The sequence below is a fragment of the Ceratotherium simum genome, chromosome 7 (genome assembly GCF_057802395.1).
Source record: "Ceratotherium simum simum isolate JZ-2026a chromosome 7, ASM5780239v1, whole genome shotgun sequence".
Classification (NCBI taxonomy): Eukaryota; Metazoa; Chordata; class Mammalia; order Perissodactyla; family Rhinocerotidae; genus Ceratotherium; species Ceratotherium simum.
The window spans coordinates 63,397,140-63,417,737 of NC_141906.1; positions in this window are offsets into that span (position 1 = coordinate 63,397,140).

A 20,598-nucleotide genomic window follows, 5' to 3' on the forward strand; every position below is an offset into this window, starting at 1 on the left:
GGAACTGTGAGAAATAAATGTTTATTGTTTAAGCCTCCCAGTCTATGGTAATTTGTTATAGCAGCTTGAACTAAGACAGTCATCAACTGAGTGTTGGGGTGAATACAGCTTTTTTAAAGCAGAAGGTGCTAGTAGTCAGTAAAGAACTGAATGTAATCAGAATAGGAAGATTGGGTAACTTCACTGGCTTTTTTAAAAAAAGTATATTTTTTATTTTTCTCCACTTAAAAGTAACATTTATTATAAGAAATTAAAAAAAAAAGTCTCTCGTAGAAGTAAAAACAGAGAGAAAAAATATTACTCATTCTGATTACACAAGGATAACAGAGTAATTGGTACATTGAGCAAGTGGTGATCCCTATAGTATATGCAAACAACTTGCAAACTGTTGTTCAGCCCTGTTCAAACCTGCTATCTGGCTGGTACTTTTTTGTTCCTTTGTAAAGATTTGGGGCAGACCTCATGATTCTTTCTACCGCTGTCAAATAATAAAATTATCTTGCAACTTTTAAACATAAAACTGACTCTTTCAGTAATTTAAATGTCCGTTCTGTGTAATAGCAAAAATTCAGGATTTAATTTAAAGTTTTTCTGTGACACAAACTGGCAACTGTCCACCCAAATCCATTTTTTTCCATTTTCCATTATAGTAAGAGTTCTGGTCACCTGGCTGGCCAGCTGGACCACATTTTCCAGTCTCCCTTGCAGTTAGAAGTGGTCATGTGACTGAATTCTAGCCAATGGAATATGAGTGGAAGGGATATGTTTCATTTCTAGGCCTGTCCCTTAAAAACTTCCCATATGTGCTCCTCCACACTGTTTCTTCTTTTCAGTTGCCTGAGAGGGAAGTGACCCCAGGGTGTTGTTGGAAGCTATGTATTAAGGATCATCAGCCAGGATCCCTGAATAACTGTGTGGAGCAAAGCCTCCTGCCTTCCCCACTACCCCAACCCGAAACTTTCCTATACTGTCATGTGAGCAAGAAATAATCCTCTGTTGTGTTGAGTCATTAAATGTTTGGGTCTGTTTGTTACTGCAGCCTAGCCTACTCTAACTAACACATTCTCCAGCTCAGGTCCGCGTCAGGCTAAAAGCCTACAGGGGGAAAGGGGACATAACCAGCTCTCTCTTTTCCTGCTTTATGCCTCCTTTCTCTGTCCTCAACTCTATTGACCATCTGTAGTTTCTGATCCCTCTGGGGTTGACAGGAGCGCAGAGGAGAGGTCAGAGGCAGGAGAGATCTACTTGACTTGGAATCTCATGATCTTGCTGTTTTTGTGCCCCTGTTCTTTTGGTACATATTCAAAGTTGACTCTTTCTCTTGTGGGTTGCTTTCATGGGATGTGCTAGATATTTTCTGTTTGTCCCTCCAGATCCAGTTTCTCACTCCCTCCCTGCTCTGGCCCCAGGAGGCTGACCTGTGTAGGCTGTATCAAAGGACTCCTTTACCTTTTAGCTTCTGCTTGAGTTTGGTCAATGGAGAACACTGGAAGGAGACTGGAGAAAGGTAGGAGAGAGAAGTTGGGGTATTTATTCCCTGGTTCCCTCCCTGTGGGGCTGCCACTGTCTGGCTGCATCCATCTGTTGAAAGTCACAGCTCCTGTTGGGAAGTTCTCTCCACACACTGCTCCCTGTATCTGGGCTCCGATAATCATTCTCACCTCTTGCCCTTCCAAGGCCAGGCTGTTTTCAGCTCCAGAGGACTGTACTATTCCCCAAGGTCTCCCTCTACCCTCCTCACACCTTCATGCATAATGTCTTTATTAAATTATCCTCAAATTATCTAACTTAAGTACCACCTGTTCTCCCACTAGGCCCCAACTAATACAGTGGGCTCTTTGAAGGTGCCCTCGCCAGAAGCATCCAACACTGTGCACTTCTGGTGATGTGGGCAATGCATCTGCTATGCTGCTGGCTTATGATTTGGCCCCCTCTTTCTGAGCACTCTGTAGTCTGCCCCAATGAAGAAGGTCACATCGCCTCTCCAAGTGCTTTGTTGGGCAGGAAATTGAGGCTCAGAGATGTTCTATGACTTGCCCAGGACCCCAGAGCTAGTGAGTGGTTGAGACCAGAGTCAACCCCAACCCCACTTCCCATCATCCCTCATGCTCTTCCCTCTGCCCTGTGTCCACATGCATTACCAACTGCCTTCCCAAAGCAATTCTGCAAGTTTGTACTCCCACCAGTTAAAAAATGCAACCATCCTAGTTTTTGGCCTGACTAGAATTCTGCATGGATAAAAGAGTGAGTTGATGGAGCTGGCCTGGGGCGAGCTCATTCTTCTGGCACGAAGACAAATGCCTGACAAGATGGTTCTATCAGGAAGTTACAGGAAGGAGATAGAACAAGTAATTTAGGCCTGGATTCTCCTGTGCTTCTGCCAAACAAGACAGCCAATGACTCAGCGAAAACAAGGTGCCAACAATGGGCACACTCAGCAGGTAGGTGTAGGCCAAGTGGCCATGTTTAAAAACGCTTCAGTTTGAGTGGGAGCTGTCTCTACTCCCATAACCATTCCCCTCCCTGGCTCCCGCTGTCACCAGGCCTGAAAACGTCTTATAACCATCTGGGCATCTCTTGGCAAATGCAGTACTAATGCTACATCACCTCAGCCTACCTTTGAATATTGGAAGCAGGGTGGGAATGTGTCCATTGCTCTCTTGCCTCATACTTCCTGGAGGGCAGCTCTCTTATCAGCCCCTCAGCCTGGGTTTCTCTCCAGAGTGGCATCAGGAGTCTCTCCCCTAGGATGCTTTCCTTGACCCCACAGTTGGCTGGGTACCTCTCCGAGGTGCTTTCACAATGCCCTATTCTTACGACCCCTATTAGTTCAACAAGTGTTTATTCAGCACCGACTATGTGCCTAGTCCTGTTCTAGGATCTCATTCTAAAATCTAGACTCTACCATAGCACTTGCATCACTGTTTTGTAATTGTTTGTCTTCTCCAAAAGACACCAGGTAAATCAACGCCTTTAAAAAGGAAATATTCGTATGTTTAGCTTGGCTATAATTCTGCATGTATTTTGAGAGGCTATGTCTTATTATTATTTTTAAAACATTTTATTTTAAAAAATTGTTATCAAAAATTCTTTGAAGCCTAGTGCATTGCACATTGCCAGCAAATAGTAGATACTCAATATGTGTTTACTGAACGAACAAACAGATACGGTATTTGGTATTGACTATTGGATAAGCTGCGGTTTGGGGTTTCCTCGACAGCCTTTTTTTTTGGCAAGGTGGGAAACCAAGCCAGTCAATTGCTGTTCAATGACACATGCAAGGCCATGGGCAGAGTCCAGATTGGAACTCAGACTCCTGGCATGCCCATGCTTCTTTTCTTCACTCTCCTTGCTGCTCCTGTGCCATCTTACCTTGGTGAGGCCAGCACAACCACAATATGAAGAGAGAGCTTCTGCTTCTGAGTTCTGTGGCAAGGCCCCAGAGTGCTGAGGAAACTGTGGGGCCATCACTGTTATCTCCGAATGTTCCAGATGAGGACACTGAGGTCCAAAGGACTGTGGGTCCCCAAGGCCACCCAGGTGGAGAGTTGGGGCAAGAAACTAAGTCCATTACCTTTCAGCCACACACCACTGTTCAACCAGAGCTGTGGTTTAATGAGGGGCCTACCTGGGAAAGGTTTATTGTCTCAGTGCCTCCTTATTGGTCTAAGAAGTACTGACATTCATGCATTGGTGGTTGGTGAGCATCGTGCCATGGGGGTAGGTGTTTGGGGAAGTACTGTGTCGTCCCTCCCCTCAGCTCTCCCAGCTCCTGGCCCTGGCTGTGCACAGAACAGGAGCCCCGTGAATGTGTATGGGAATGAATTGAAACTCTGCCTCAGGAATCTTAGAACAATGCAAATTAAAAAAAACAATAGTTTGTGTAACACTTCACAGTCCTCTAAGTGCTTTCACATACATTATCTCATTTCATGTACCTGCTCTCATTTGAAATTGTTGCCGAGTGTAAGCATATCATTAAAATAGCAATTAAGCCAGTTTGGAAATAAATCAGGCTGTCCTCGAGAATGAACTAAAAAAAAAAAAAAAAGCAATGATGACTCATCAATCTAGGACTAATTCCCCAGGTACGACCCACATCTCATTTCCCCTCCACCCCAATTTTGCTCCAATTTCATCATAGTACTCACCATACCAGCACCATCAGTTCTCCCAGATTTCGCTCTTATTGTGCCTTTGGTCAGGAATTCTCCCCCCCGATCTGGGAGAGAAAGTCATCCTTAATCTTCAAAGCCCTGGTTATATATCTTCATTTTTTTCTTAACAGTTTTCATAACACCTTTTTTTGCCCCTTCCACTCCTACAGAATTAGCTGCTTCCTGCTGGATGCTCCCACAGACTGTGTTATATCAATTCTCATGTTGTCTAATGATGATTAACTTGTGTTCATTCTCCTTCATCAGACTGAGCATCTTGAGGGCAGAGCTGTTTCATTATCCTGAGTACCTGGTACCCTATAGGTGTCGGATGCCTGTCTGTTACATGAATGAAGAGATGTGCCCGGGGCATTTGGCGGCCAGGTGGAGGCCCAGGTGGATTGGCATTTATTAAGCCTGCTGTTCCCCATGCACCCCAGCCCAACACCAAACAGAACAGGTTCCCTGGGGGTGAGGCCAGCACTGAGGGCCAAATCACTCTTTCAGGGAGCCCCGTCTCCACATGAAGCTGCTTGCCAGGTAAAGAATAAATCTCAAGTTTTACAACTTGTTTACTTTCCTTTCTAACCAGACTTCTCATTAAAACATAACAAAACCCCACAAAAATCCATTCTCTTTTGCAAACAATAAAATACCCAGGAAGGATTATGGAAGATTTGGCTTCCCTGAATGCATCTGGCAATGTGTTCTATGTTGCTTTTTCCAAAAAATAATTGCCTCTGTAGACAGTAGATAAAGCAAGTGTGTGTGTGAGTGAGTGTGAGCATGCATGCACACACATACTGATAACGGGGTGTGGTTGAAGGGGTGTGGGCTTTGAAAGTCAGGCAGACCAAGATTGACTGTTCACCTTGTATGATTGAGGGCATCTGTAAAATGCGGATGAGAAGATGTACATTGTGAGGTCTTGTGAGGATCCAAAGGGAGCCAAAGGGCCAGTGCAGTTCCCGACACTCAGAAACTCTCTCCCCAAAGGCATGTTGGAGTATGAGGACGCCCTGCAGTCCCTGGAAAGCTCTTTCTCCCCCTGGAGCCTTATGCACACATGTTGTCTCTTTTTTGTGGCATTTGACAGTACTGCCTCTTGTCATTTATCTTTTCTCATGCACCTATCTATCTCGCTAACAGCACTGGAACCATCTAAGCGCAGGGCCAGCTCTAACACTTCTTTCTGTCTTGCAGAGACCTTGCAGAGGAGACACTAGGTGGGTTGGCCAGGTGGGTCATGGCCCCATTGGGAAGACCCCTGGGAGAGTCTGAATCTCCATGGGGGTCTTCTCTGCTCTGCTTCCAGGTCTCACTTCAGACTCTCACTGCTGGGCTAGTGGAGGGTCCTGACACCGAAAGATCATTTCAGAAGCTGCTCTGCAGCCCTTCCTTCTGGTCAAAGTGTGAGGCTGGGAGGCACGATGGGATGGACAGAGCATGGGCTTCACAGGGCCAACTCTACCGAGCGAGCTACAATCCTCTGATCTCTGTGTCCTCTTCATAAGAACGGGAACAATAACACTTCCCTCATAGGACTGCTTTTAGCATGAAACAACAAGGCAGTGGAACCATCTAGCACAGGGCCTGGCGCATGTTAGGGTACTCAGTTTTTCTTGTTAATACCACAATTCTTCAATTTTAAGATGCCATTGATTATGAGATGCACTATGGATAACAGCTTTTCAGGAAAAATTTGAGTGCCAATTACCAATTAAATTCATACAGCTCCACCTTAGAAGCATTAGAAAGTGTACAAACGTGGTCTGAATTGTCACAACTTTGGTCACAGGAATGAATTGCTGAGGGAGAAGTACACAAGATAAGAAGCAATCACCACCAATGCAATTAGATGACGACCTTGATGATCACCCTAATGATCACTATAATGCTGTTGACCCCAGAGAATGCACCACAGGCTCTCCTAGGCCTGGGATGGAGAGTGTCGGGGATTCTTGGCTGGATCCACTGGGCTCTACATGTGGTTCAGGCCATCCGGCGCCAAGCCTGATTGAGGCCAGGCACACCCCTTGGTGTCTGCCCCACCATCAAGTGGGGTCAGCCTGCAGCTGGCATCTGGCAGACCAGTCTCCTTTGCTGGGATTCATCATTATTCTCGGAGTTTCTTTGCTCCTTTCCGAGTTGTGAAGGGTAGGACAGCCTCTGTCAGAGCTCTGCCCTTTTCTCTGCATTGGCTTAATCTGTGGGACTGTGCTTGATTCCCCCTCCCTAGTTCATGACATCTACTAGGATTTAGTCAGGAAAACAGCAGCCACACTAGGTATGTCAAACAGAGGGGATTTAATATGGGCTATAGGATGCATAGGTGCTGGAAGGCTGGGACAGCAAAAGGGAGATTGTGAGGTGATACAGAGCTTATTAACTTCCAGAAGAAGCGACTGCAGCTAGGGCTGGGGGGACGAAAGGGAAGAGGGGGCATTGCCAGAATCTGGGAATACAGAGAAGGGGTCGCATCCTCGAGAGCAGCCCACACAGAGGAGAGGCTATTTCAGCTAGACTGGGGATGATGGAAATAACACAGCTGCTTCAGAGACATCAGCAAAAGGAGGAGAGAGAGAGAGAGAGAGAGAGGAAGATCGATAGCTTCTCCTTTTCTCGTGCCTTTTGCTCTCCCCAAGCATCTTTTATTGAGAAAGCTTCTGAGGAAGTCAGCTGGCAGAGGAGCCTAGGCATTACAGAGGAGTATACAGAGGGTGGGCTTGGGGCTGCGAGACATGTGTAAAAAACAGCACAATTGGGGCAGTTAACAAATATTTATTAAGTACCTTCCAAATGCCAGGTGCTGTTGTAGTGCTGGGGAGCCAGCAGTAAACAAAACAGAAAAGCCCCCGCCCGCTAAGAGCCGACATTTTAGTTGGGAGAAGTAGTCAACAAGCATATAAAAAAAGTAAAGTATACAGCATCTCAGATAGTTGTAAGAGTTCTGGAGAAAAATAAAACAGGGAAGGGGGTAGGGAGAAGTGGGTGTGGGTGGGTGGGCAGGAAAGATTTTGCTCAGAAGAGGAATTTCACTGAAAGAAGTGAGGGAGTGAGCCCTGACACCATCTAGGGGGAAGAGCATTACAGGTAGAGAGACAGCAAATGCAAAGGCCCTGGGGCCTGCACATTCAAGGAACAATAAAGAGGCCTGAACAGAGTGTGCAAGGGGATAAGTAATAGGAAATGAAGCCAAGGAGACAGCTGCCAAGAGCAGTTTGGGTTCTAGAGGAAAAAAAATGGATATCCCTTAGAATAAGCAGCCCACCTAAAAATCGTTACACGGGTTTTTATTAGGCACCAGCCCTCTCCTAACTGCAGGCCTAGGTTATTTGCACGGGCCTCCCTTCTCATCTCTTGTAGGCTCTGAAGAGAGGTATAAAGGGTGATGCTCCAGGACAGACCATACAGAACCTAGAAGACCATTGTAATGGCTTGTATGCTAAGTGAGATGAAAAATCATCCCCCATTCTGCCCTGCTCAGCACCCACTTTCTCCTCCCCCACTCCAAGTCAGGAGTGGAGGTCCACCTTGAACTCCAGCTCAGTAACTGGAATTCTCCTTTTTCTGACCCCAACAGACACACAGTGTGTGAAAACAGGCCCCTGCCTGTGTTACCTATCTCTGTGTTTCTAACCAGTGCTTGGCATCCAGTAGGGGCTTAGTAAATACCTGTTGAATGAATGAATGGTCAAGTAGATCTTCCTATCTCTCATTCGTCACCAGCATTGTAACAGATTGACTCAGTCAACTCAATCAAAGCCAATGTCAACTGGGGACACTGAATCAGTCCAGCTTGTTAGTTGGAGTCAGCTAAATAATAGAGCAGTTGCTTGACTGAATTTTTAAACTGGTTGCATGAAACTTATGTGGTTATAGTCTGAGTCTCCATGAAAACTTTGGGGCAAGGAGTTACTACACAGGAGGTGTGTCCACCCCACTGCTTTCTGTTAATGATGGAGGTTTTCTTCCCCCTCTTTTTTATTAGCGATGAAGGTTTTGTTGGAGATAATTGTATTTTTAGCAGCACAGTTAATGAACTAGCTAAGCATCAATAGATGGAATCATAAAACCATTAAACACCCAGAGCAATAATGGGAAACTGTGTCTGGTGGTAATGAAATTAAGTGTCTTTATGAGGTCACTTTATTCCTTTTCTCTTCGGCTCTCTTGCCCTCCGAGAACGTGGTGACTGCTGCCCCTAATTGCTGTTTCAGTAAAATGCACAATGCTATCCATTTTGTGTTTTAATTCAATGTATTTCTAGGGCCTTCAGGATCACTAAACCCTCCACCAAGAAAGTGCAGTAGAAGTGGCAGTTATGAAAGCTTCTGGAAGCGGCCCAGGAGTGTAGGAGATTGAGGATAGCAGAAAAGGTGGAGAAGGAATAAAAAAGACCCGCTGGACTTAGTATTGAACCCAAAATGGTGAGAATCAGTGCTCAAGGTTGAGCCCAGGTGGGTCTTTGGCACAACCTCTGAAGACAGGACAGGGCCACTCCTAGAGGGATGGGGTGTCCGTGGTTACACATGTACTTGAACCATGCTTTTTAGTTTGGGAGCACATCCATATGCATAATTTCCTTTGAGCATTGTGACAACCTCCTATGATAAATTTTTATTCCCACTTTTCGTATGAGGAAACTGAGGCTCATGAAGTTTAAGTGACATGATTCTTACTGCTCATTAGAGGCCAAAGCTGGCATTCTTCTCTTTATGCCAGGATGCCTCATGGGTGTTGAGCCAAATCACTTGCCAGTGTTTTAATACTTGCCCAATTAAGGTCATAGTAACATTACTTAATTCAATAATTCAAGAAATATTTATTGAGTATCTACTATATGCTGGGAATATGCCGATGAGCAGAACAGACTCCTTCCCCATCTTCATAGAACCTAGATGTAGCTGAGAAGAGTTAAATAAGCAACAACGTGCAGCAAGTTAGGTGACCCCACGGAGAAAGCATCATGCTGGGGAAGCTGGCGGCAGGAGCCCCCAGTCTAATCTACAAGACAAGAAACCGTCCTGGAGGCAGCGAGGTTTCAGCTGAGGCCTGAAGTGTGGAAGTTAAATAGGTGAAGGAGGGACAAGAATATACGAAGCTGTGGCTGAAATGTAGGAGGGAGTGGTGGCTGAACGACTTTATTTATTTAGGTGGTAGCACCCATTGGTGGGATCAAGGAACTGATTTCACGTGGGGCCTGAGGGGAAAGAGGAATTAGGAATGCCTCCCCAGTTCCTGGCTTGGCCACCTGGTGGGAGGATGGTGGTGCCATTTACTGAGCCAGGGAGCAATGTGGGAGGAGCCTAAGGGTGGAGGTGGGGTGGGATAAGATGGTAATTATTGGGCATGTCTCCCTTATGAAAATGAGCCCTAAAAGGCTGTATGCAGGCCAGGCCTAGTGGTATCTCAGGGCTAAGAAGAGAATTAAAGCCCTGATATAGACGTGGTGTTAACTCTTTCGTGGAGGCCACCTATAAAACCTGTGTACGCTGAGTTTGTTTCCACCCTGTTGAGGAATTGAAAAGACAGAAGGAAGCCTCAGGATGACCACTGCCAGCTGGAATGATAAGGCTAAATATGATGGAGTTTAACAAGGGCAAATGTAAATGACACCAAAACACAAAACCTACATCAGTCGTTCATGTACAGGATGAAAAATCTGACTGAGCGGCTCATGTCAACAGAACCTAAGAGAGTCAGCGGGCTGTGAATTCTGTATAAGCCAACCGTGTCATGTGGCTGCTCCTTCTCCCACTTCTAATGCCACCTTGATGTTTGAAGGATCGCAGAGGAACCCATGAAGGTGGTTGTCTGACCAGAATGGAGAAGAACCTATAAGAAAGGAGCAGCAGCCAAGCAGGTGAGAGGCCCATTCAGAGAGGCGTCTGACAGGGCCCGAGCTCCAGGGGACTGCTTGGAGCATGGTCTGGGCGTGTCTGCAACAAAATCCCTGGCAAAACTAGAGGCAACGGGCATCATTCTCAACTGACCAGGGGACCTCCGAGAGAGGGATTTGTTTGGTCTGGGAGTAGAAGGAAGGGTGGACCAAGGAAATGATAAAGGGAGGAGGAGCCCCAAAGAGCCGATTGTTGCGTTAATTTGTCTCAATCACGTGTTTGAGCGCTAACTATGGGCTTAGCTCTCTGCTGTGGGAAATGCTATAAAACTTCAGTATACACAGTGCTAACTGGTCTAGCTCAGATGACAGGTGCTATTCAGAGGATGATGGGGTCTGTGAGGACACGGGGATCGAGGAGGGCGTCATGGGAGAGCTGGAGGCTGGGGAAGATGTCACTGGCATGGCATGAGTTGTGGAAAATGAGAAAATCAGTTGGGAGAAAAGGAGTTGGGAAATAAGATGGGATAGATAAGGATAAAGCCAGAGCTTGGCATGTTTAGTGGGCCAGACAGGGAGCTGAGATGTGATGGATGTCACTGAGGTGAGCTCTTACCTGTGAGATGAAGATTTCACAGAAGAGTCTCCCAGCTAGTGAAGCTGAACTGAAGGATGAGTGAATCAGTGACTTTCCTCCTGATCGATTTCTCCCTTTGCAGTGCATGCCCTAGGTGGCTGATGACCCTCGTGTTGTGCTGACCAGCTATAGCAGATGTGAGTGCCCAGAGACAGCAGTGAGGAGGAAAGCTCCAAAGAAAATCTTTGGAGGAGAAACCCCAGTGCCCTCTGATAGGAAATCAAACTAAATAAGAGCGGATGTGAGGGTGCTTTCTCAATTGTAGAGGGTAAGAGGTTTCCCTTCCTTCCTCTTCCTCCTTCCTTTCTCCCTCATTCCTCCTTCCCTCCAACACGTATGGAGCAGCAGCTGCATAGCCGGCACTCTGCGAAGGCACGGAGGAACAAAGACCATCAGGACACAGGTCCTGCTCCCCATAGTTTGTAGTGGAGAGGGGAGGTCAGATGCAAATAGTAACATTATTTCTTTGATTTAAAAATGCAGTCTCAATATAATAGCTTTTCAGAAGAAAAAAACATCAGAAACACTACCACACTAAATGTACACACTGTTGCAAAACATCCTGATTTTATTTTTTTTTATTTTTTTATTTTTTTTTCTCAATAGCAATTTTATTTTTATTTTTATTTTTTTTTTAATTTTTTGTTTATTGCAGTAACATTGGTTTATAACATTGTAAAAATTTCAGGTGTACATCATTGTACTTCTATTTCTGCATGGACTACATCATGTTCACCACCAAAATACTAATTACAACCCATCACCACACACATGTACCGAATTATCCCTTTCACCCTCCTCCCTCCCCGCTTCCCCTCTAGTAACCACCAATCCAATCTCTGTCCCTATGTGTTTGTTTATTGTTAAAACATCCTGATTTTAGAAACGTTCAAATGTGGAAAAAAAAGTGTGTTTTAAAATTGAGTAATATGAGCAAAGTCATCATTATCACAATAGGAGTGGGTACAGTGACCTATTAGAACATAAAAATGTGTGAAAAAATGTCTTAGAAGTAGTAGTCACAGCAGTGTGATCGTTGTCACAACAGGGTGGGTACAAGGTACTACTGGAACCCACTGGAGGAGGCTTGTAAGGCTGCCTGGGGACACTAGATAAGGCTTGGGCAGGAGATGGTGTTGGAAGGCCGCCTTCTAGGCAAACAATGGGGGACAGGGCTGGGTGGAGAGGCCAGCTGAGGGGGTTCCAGGCAGAGGGAGCAGCTTGTGCAGAGGAAGGAGACAAAGGAGAGTGCGGCGCATTTTGGGAGCAGCTGCTTGCTGTCATTGTAGTTGTTATTATCAGCAGAGGAATAGAGGGGGCCTTCAGTCTGGAGGGGCCTGGACGAGTCTCGTCACCAAGACAACAGGGAGGAGGTGTGGGCTCCGCAGTGTAATAGAATGAGGCTTCTCTGCTGAACTTGCCTATCTCTTGAAAAGTTTTTCTCTTTTCTCTTTACATAGGGCACAGACCGATTGCCTAATGCAAAAATGATGTGTTCTCAAATAGTAAGAAAATACAACAGATTTCAATCAATAGACTGGGAATTTTTCATTAAATCTTCTTGCCTATTTCTTTAAACCTTTTCTCCAGGGGAAGTATGTCCTTTCAAAGTGATTGATTGTGTTGCTGCCGTGGGCACACATAGTTCTTACAGCTTCTCTCTCTCTCCCCTTCTCTTTCTCTCTCTCACTCTCTCTCATTCCCAGTTGTTATCAAGCAGCTGCCCAGCTGAAGCATCAGGCAGGCATCGAGGAATATATTTTTTGTTCAGATGTGTGTGTGCATCTGAGGCTGTTTCTGAGTTGCATCCTCACAAAATAACCTTTGTGTATTGGCGTGATGAGGATGCCATTAGCAGGAAATTCGTCTATGTTGGTTCCAGGAGGGAGGGAGAGCTACCACAGTGTTGAAAGAAAGCCCAATAAACAGTCTGGAATGTCCCTCCCAGGAAGGCCTGGTGAAAAAGATGGACAGTACTGGATTAATTCCGACATTCTCCTGGGCTGTGTCTCTTTGTGCTCCTGGGGGAATGGATGTTCTCTTGGAGCACATTTCCTTATCTGTGAAATCAGATTGTTTACTAGTTGATCTCTAAGGCTCTGTTTCAGCTCTGTGATAGTAATTCAAATAAGAATAAAGACACCTGTGGCTGAATGTTTATACCGTTTACCAGGCACTCTGCTAAGACCTTTACATATATTATCTCATTTAGTTTTCACTGCAACTCTGTGAGGTTCATACTCCTATTATCTCATTTTACAAATGAGGAACAGAGGCTTGGAGATCTTACGTAGCCAGCCCTGGGAAGCACAGCTGGTAAGTGGCAGACCTGGAATGAGGTCGTGTCTGCTTCTCAGCCCACACTTTTTGTGCATTGTTTTAGTCAGTTTTGGCTGCTGTAACAAAATCCCATAGGCTGGATTGCTTCAACAATGCACATTTATTTCTCACACTTTGGAGGCTGGGAGGTCCAAGATCAAGGTGCCAGCAGAATCGATGTCTGGTGAGGACTCGCTTTCTGGTTTGCAGATGGCTGCCTTCTTGCTGTGTCTTTACACAGCCAGAGTGATTTTGGTTTAATGCAAATCTCACACCGCATTGCTGCTTAAACCTTGTGATGGTTTTCTGTTGCACTTAGAATAAAGTACAAACTACTTAAGTTACCTACAAAGCCCTACAGGTCTTGACCCCTGTACCCCTCCAGCCTCATCCCCTCATCCCTGCCCTCTCAGCTTCATCACATGGGCCCTCCCACCCCTTCCTCTCCTATGTCTATTAAAGCCTTCAGATCCTTTAGATCTCAGCTCAGCAACCACTCCCTCAGGGAAACTTGTAATGACCACATCTCTGCCAGGACCAGACCTGGCTCCCTAGTACTATGCACTCACATAGCACATTATATAGTCTTTCCTAGTGTTTAACACAATTTTCAATTACATACTTATTTATGGGATTATTTGATTGATGTCTTTTTTCCCTGCTAGAATGCAGGCTCGCTGTCTTGTTCACCATTGGACTCCCAGCCCCAAATACACTGTAGGTACTCAGAAAATATTTGTGGAATGAATGGATGGATGTTCACAAATGGTCACAGATACTCTTGGGGAGTAGCTTGTCCCAGGGAGTATCTGGTTTCATATATATTACACAGGATACCTGTTCACTGGAGTCTCACTCACAGGCTCAGCGGCTTTGCACTTGACGGCTCCCTCTCTGCACTGTGCTGAAGGTAAGGGAGCTGTGTGCTCTTGTAATGTGCTCCTAGATGTGACCCAAGTCCCACCCATGCTATCTCCAAATCACAAAAGGAGGCAATATTGTATAATGCATGTTATGGACTGAATGGCTGTGTCCCTCCAAAATTCGTATGTTGAAGCCCTGACTCCCAATGTGATGGTATTTGGAGGCGGGGCCTTTGGGAGGTTATTAGGTTTAGATGAGGTCATGAGGGTGGGGCCCCCATAATGGGATTAGTGTCCTTATAAGGAGAGGAACAGACTAGAACTCTCTCTGTGTGTAAAGAAGATTGGCCCTAAACTAACATCCGTGCCCATCTTCCTCTACTTTATATGGGACACTGCCACAGCATGGCTTGACAAGCAGTGTGTCGGTGTGCGCCTGGGATCCGGACCCACGAACCCCGGGCCACCAAAGCGGAGCTTGCACACTTAACTGCTGTGCCACTGGGCCGGCCCTATGGCAACTTCTTAAAAGGTAATGCCCCTTCCTAAAGCTTCCCAAAGTTCCTGGCTGGGTCAGTTAGGATGACTTCACCTGCAAATTAGAGAACTCCCCTAACTCAGTGGTTGTAAATAATTAGGAACCGTCTCACACAACACTATGTCTAGTGATCGTGCAGCTCTGGGTAGTAGGATCAGGTCTGTGGGCACCAAGGGCCCAAGTTCTTTCCTTTTCTTCACTCTGCTGACTTCATTCTGAGGCTTGGCTCCCCATGTGGTGGCAGGATGACCTCGGCATCACTAGACATCAGACACCCGGTCACAACCACGTCCTTTTCAGGTTCAACTGGCCAGACTGAGTCATATTTCCAGCCTGCAAATCAGCCTCTGCCTGGACAATGGGTTTACCATGTCAGCTTAGATGGCTCAGGACTTTGCTCTGGACTGGGAATGGGGCCAACCTCCCTAGGAGTGGATAAATGGACTAATCTGGGGTTCTGTTAGGGGGAACTACATATTGGGGCTCAGTGAGTTTGTCATGGTGTCCTGGACCAAGTCCCAGATTTTGGATTTCTTAGACCAGTAAATTCAATAAAAGTAGTAGGTGACGGAGCAGGCAAAAGGATTGCCAACTTTTCAATTTTGTATAGTAAAGACATTAAAAAAATTACCGTGTACTGTCTATCATTTATTTCATCAAAAGACCGTATTAAAAACAAAGAAGAAAAAAGCCCAAGTTTAATAAGTTTAGCATTATAAAAACTTGCTCTTTTTTCTCAATTCTCTTATCTGAAATTTGGGAACTACTCTCTAGAACCACTATGAACCATATAAAACAGAGGATCTTAACTGGGATCCATGGGCTCCCCCATGGGGGCTGTGGAACAGAAGTCAGTGGGTCCATGAACTGGGCAGGGAAAGATTATAGCTTAATTTTTACTATCCCCTATCTGAAATGTAGCATTTCCTTCAATTAAGAATATGGCAACCAACTGGAAGTATTCACATGACCTATGATTTTGTCATCAATAGAAATCATAAATATTTTCATATCACACTCCAGTTGTTGTAGATATCTGGAAAAGTCATTTACACCCACCACTATCTTGAAACTACGGGAGCTATTAGACCAGCTGTTGGAAGCGTGGGATCAGTCTTCCCGACAGACTCTGCTGTGATGTAGCTGGCCACTGTGCATGGGAGGGCAGCCACTGGGCAGTGAATATTAGTGTTCTCATGAGCCTGACCCAGGCATTCCAACATTCTTTAACTGTAATTGTTTGTGGATCAACATGCAGAAGGAGTTGCATCATTTTTGTAGTTTGCTAAAGTTTTGCAAATCTGAATCAGTCTAATGCGAGTTTTTCACTCTCTGTCGGCAATGCAGCCTTTGGTGACACAGATGAGTTCAAACATGTCTGATCGCTGAGGTAACTGTCGAAGTGTGATATTTAAAGTAACTTCTTATGATTGCTAACAGATTGCATGGTGACATGGGTCATGCACAGTGTGGTAAGCTCTGTGAGCAGCAGAAGTCCTTTCTTTGATTTGTTTTTCTTTTTTTATTCTCTCTTAGCACAATGTTTGTATTTTGAAGTAGTCTTACACGCATAGTATATTATTCATGTGTTGGTCTTTTACTATTATTCTGTAAAAATGTCACACACTTAAAAAAACACCTTTGTGGAAAACAGTGACAATATGAAAAATGAGAACCATTATTTCTAGAAAGTCGCGGGGAGTCACATGAAGCAATAGCTAAATTCCAGGGAAAACAGGACTCCTGAGCGACTGCTGTAATCCCCCAGTCCATACAAAGGTTAAAAGATGTTACTAGTGCAAACACTTTGGCTAAACCTAAAACTTGCCTTATTTTACTTACGTGTCATAAAATTTAATGAATATTTTATACTTTAATTTAATTAACATACACATTATTTCCTTCTATGTAGATTTATCAAACACATTACTTAGGAGCCACAAAATATTACATTTCAAAGAATGCCCATGGAACAAAAATATTTTATTTTAGCTTATTTATTATTTACTTTTATTATTTTATTGAGGTCACATTGATTTATAACATTGTGTAAATTTCATTGATTTATAACATTGTGTAAACATCACTATATTTCAGATTCTGTATAGATAGCATCTATACATACCAAAAGTATTCACCACCAAAAGTCTAGTTTCCATCTGTCACCAACACATATGCCCTTTTATCCCTTTTGCCCTCCCCTCTCCTGCTTCCCCTCTGGTAACAACCAATCTGTTCTCCTTATCTATGTGTTTGTTTATCTTCCACATATAAATGAAATCATATGGTATTTTTCTCTCTGTCTGACTTATTTTGCTTAGCATAATACCCTCAAGGTCCATCCATGTTGTCACAAATGGCACAATTTCTTTTTTATGGCTGAGTAATATTCCACTGTGTGTGTGTATACACACACACACACACACACACACACACACATCACATCTTCTTTATCCGTTCATCCACTGATGGGCACTTGGGTTATTTCCAAGTCTTGGTTCTTGCAATAATGTTGCAATGAATGTGAGGGTGCATATATCTTTTCGAATTAGTGATCTCATGTTATTTGGATAACTATCCAGAAGTAGAATAGCTGGATCATCTGGTATTTCTATTTTTAATTTTTTGAGCAATCTCCATACTGTTTTCCATAGTGGCTGCACCAGTTTGCACTCCCACCAGCAGTGTATGAGGTTCCCTTTTCTCCACATCCTCTCCAAAACTTGTTTCTTTAATAATAATAGCCATTCTGATGGGTGTGAGGTGATATCTCACTGTAGTTTTGATTTGCATTTCCCTAGTAATTAGTGATGTTGAACATCTTTTCACGTGCCTGTTGCCCATCTGTATATCTTCCTTGGAGAAATGTCTGTTCAAATCCTCTGCCCATTTTTTGATCAGGTAGTTTTTTGTTGTTGTTGTTGACTTGTAATTTCTTTATATATTTTGGAAATTAACCCCTTATCGGATATATGATTTGCAAATATTTTTTCCCAGTTGGTGGGTTGTCTTTTCATTTTGTTGATGGTTTCCTTTGCTGTGCAGAAGCTTTTTAGTTTGATATAGTCCATTTGATTATTTTTTCTTTTGTTTCTCTTGCCTGAGGAGACATGGTATTCAAAAAGATGCTGCTAAGACTAATGTCAAAGAGCATATTGCCTATGTTTTCTTCTGGGAGTTTTACGGTTTCAGGTCTTACATTCAAGTCTTTAATCCATTTTGAATTAATTTTTGTGTATGGTGCAAGACAATGGTCTATTTTCATTCTTTGCATGTGGCTGTCCAGTTTTCCCAATACCATTTGTTGAAGAGACTTTCCTTTCTCTGTTGTATGTTCTTGGCTCCTTTGTTGAAGATTAGCTGTCCGTAGATGTGTGGTTTTATTTCTGGGCCCTCAATTCTCTTGCATTGATCTGTGTGCCTGTTTTTCTGCCAGTGCCACGCTGTTTTGATTACCATTAGCTTATTTACTACTTATTTTTTACAGACCCAATTTATCTTGAGCTGGTAAAGAAAAGGAAGTTTTGATGAAAACTGTGTACCTGGTTTCATTTACATGAATTCATGAAGCTATGGGACATAAAAGCCACAATGATTTCTCTTCTTTTCTTTTGTGGAAAAATTCTTGAGAATGGAATGTTGAAGTCAGGAAGATTGAACGAGGGCCTCACGTCTGTCCATCTAGAAAATATATCCAAAGAAAACAAAGGGTTTTGTGTGAATGTGGATGAAGAAAACTCAATTTGAAAAAGTTAGGATACTTTGAAAATGTGGATTTGCCATTCATGAAAACCTTTTCTTGAAGCATTCTTGAAGTTTCTTACCAGGTATGAAACGAAAGAAGCCTCACAGGCCTGGACAAACTTGTCCTGAAGCCACATACACTGGGAATGAGGAGTGGACTGGAAATGGCCCTCTAGTCAAATGAGGTGCTTCCACGAAGAATAGTTGGCATGTTTTGAAACAGATCATAGAGCTGTTTGTAAGCTTGACGTCCCCTCAGTAAGTCACTCGATGAAACTTCAGACAGCTTTCAGTGTAGCCACTTCCTTATTTTGTTCGTGATGACCCTGCTAATGTGAACAATGAAGAATTCTTGTTTTGTGGGTGCCTTTGGAAACTACAAAGACTGCTGATGTTTTGGAAATGATGTGATTTGGAAATCAATGGTTTAGAAATGGTTTTGTTGTCAAACAGACTGGACAGAAAAGCCTAATATCCTTGCACAGGAGTTCCTGCCCACACTTGCACATCTGACATGGCTTCTTCAGTGAAAAAGGCAGCACTTCATGTTGTTTTCACGTGCTGTATTTAACACAGATATGTGCTAGCTCTTCCAAAAGTCCTGAGAGAAGTTTTGTTGATGGTCCTAAAAGTTGTCACCTTTATCAAAGCTGGTCTCTGAATCATAATAGTTTTACAAGTTTTGTCAAGAAACAATAGCAGAAAACAAGGGGCTTCTTTACCACAGAGAAGCTCACTGACTTTCAATAGTAAAGTTTCACTTTTTCTGGAAAGAAACAAAAAAACCCAGAAAATCCATTCTTGGAACACTTGGAAAGAAAGAATTTTGTCTGTGGGTTGGTTGGCTTATCCGGCAGATATTTGTAACCATATGAATGAGATGGCTCTTTCAGTTCAAGGCCCTGATGTCACCATTATGGATGCTTCTGAAAACATTACGCGTTTTCTTGGCTAAGCTGCTGACAGGAGGCTGACATCTTTACAAACTTTCAAATGCTGAAGGAAGTGCTTTACCTCAATGGAGTTGAATTACAAAATTCTGTCATTTTATTTGAAAAGAGTAATCTACAAACACCTGGAAACACTTTGGAACTCTTTCAACAGTTATTTCTATCTTGATGGTAACAAAATTGAACCCTAGACTCACATTCTTTTTCTTTCTGTTATAAACTGTGTCAAAGGTGTTAACCTAGCAAAGATGACTTCATTGATCTTAGGACCGAAAAACCACACTAGCTCGAGTTTCCCTAAAACGTCTTGGAGAGTGTTGGTGCTCCTTGGGAGACGCTTATCTTTACTTTGTGAAGGAGACGGGGAAGCTTTAATTCCATTTTCAACACTATATCTTTGAAGATTAGATTTTCAACATTGTTACCATAAAAAAATATCAAAATCAATTGGATTTCCAACAGGACATGTGCATTATCTTATCAAAGACCAGTCCACTGTTTCATGTTCTTATTCAAGTTTAGCAAAAACAGCCTTCATATGGATGCACCTTTAAAAATAAAAATTTAACTTTAATTTGACTGTATTTCAAACGTAATGTTTTATCTTTTTAATGTGGTACTATAAAATAAATATATTTAAAAATAATATTTTGGTAATTTTATTTCAGTATACTTAAAATTTTTTGTAATCTTGTGTATTTATTTTACGCATTGAAAATATTATTCTAAGAAAGGCCCATAGGCTTCACCAGACTGCTTTAGGGATCCACAGTGTAAAAACAAAGAACTCTTGATCTAAGAGGACATGATCACCTGCCCTGCTCTCAAATTGCTTAAATGTGGGAAAAGGCAGGTTTGATGTGTACCCTGGTGGGGGCTGGAGAAAAAGCAGCTCCCTCACATCAGGCTAGGCCAGCCGCGGGGCTCCTGTGATTCCAGGAAAACCCACTGAAGGTGGCAGCCTTGAGTGTTCAGCCCCGTTGTGCCCAGGACAAGGGAGGAAAGGGGATGATATTGTTTCTGGACCTAACATGGGTCCCTTCTTTGGAGTTAAATCAAACTCCATAAGACGTAGTTGTTTCACAAAGTCTATTTTTTATTTGTAACATGCAGCAAAGAAAAATGGAGGCCATAGGGAATAATTTCACAAAGCTATGGACCCCCGAGCACAGGGAGGTGGGTATTTTTATAGGTGGGTAGGGAATGAATATTCAAAAGCAAAGTTTCGTCATCGCATGTAGAGGTGGGCATAAGCTTGCACATGCATGGTGTGAAATCATGTTTCTACATACATTGCATGACCTAAAAATGGCTGCTTCACCCCTCCCAGAGGAAGGGAATTTATGATGTTAATGAGGGCAGGTTACCTTAGTCCTGTTCTCTACCTGTCTGTGTAGGTGTGAGTCTGGTGGTTGTTGTCTGGGCTGGTCTGGTCTGGTTCAGAGTGGCTGCTTCCAGGGTGTTTCTCGCTTAGAGCTTCTTCCTGGAATGTAGCTAAAAACCGTATAAACTCAAGGTCCCAAGGTGTTAGACAAAGGAACAGCTGCA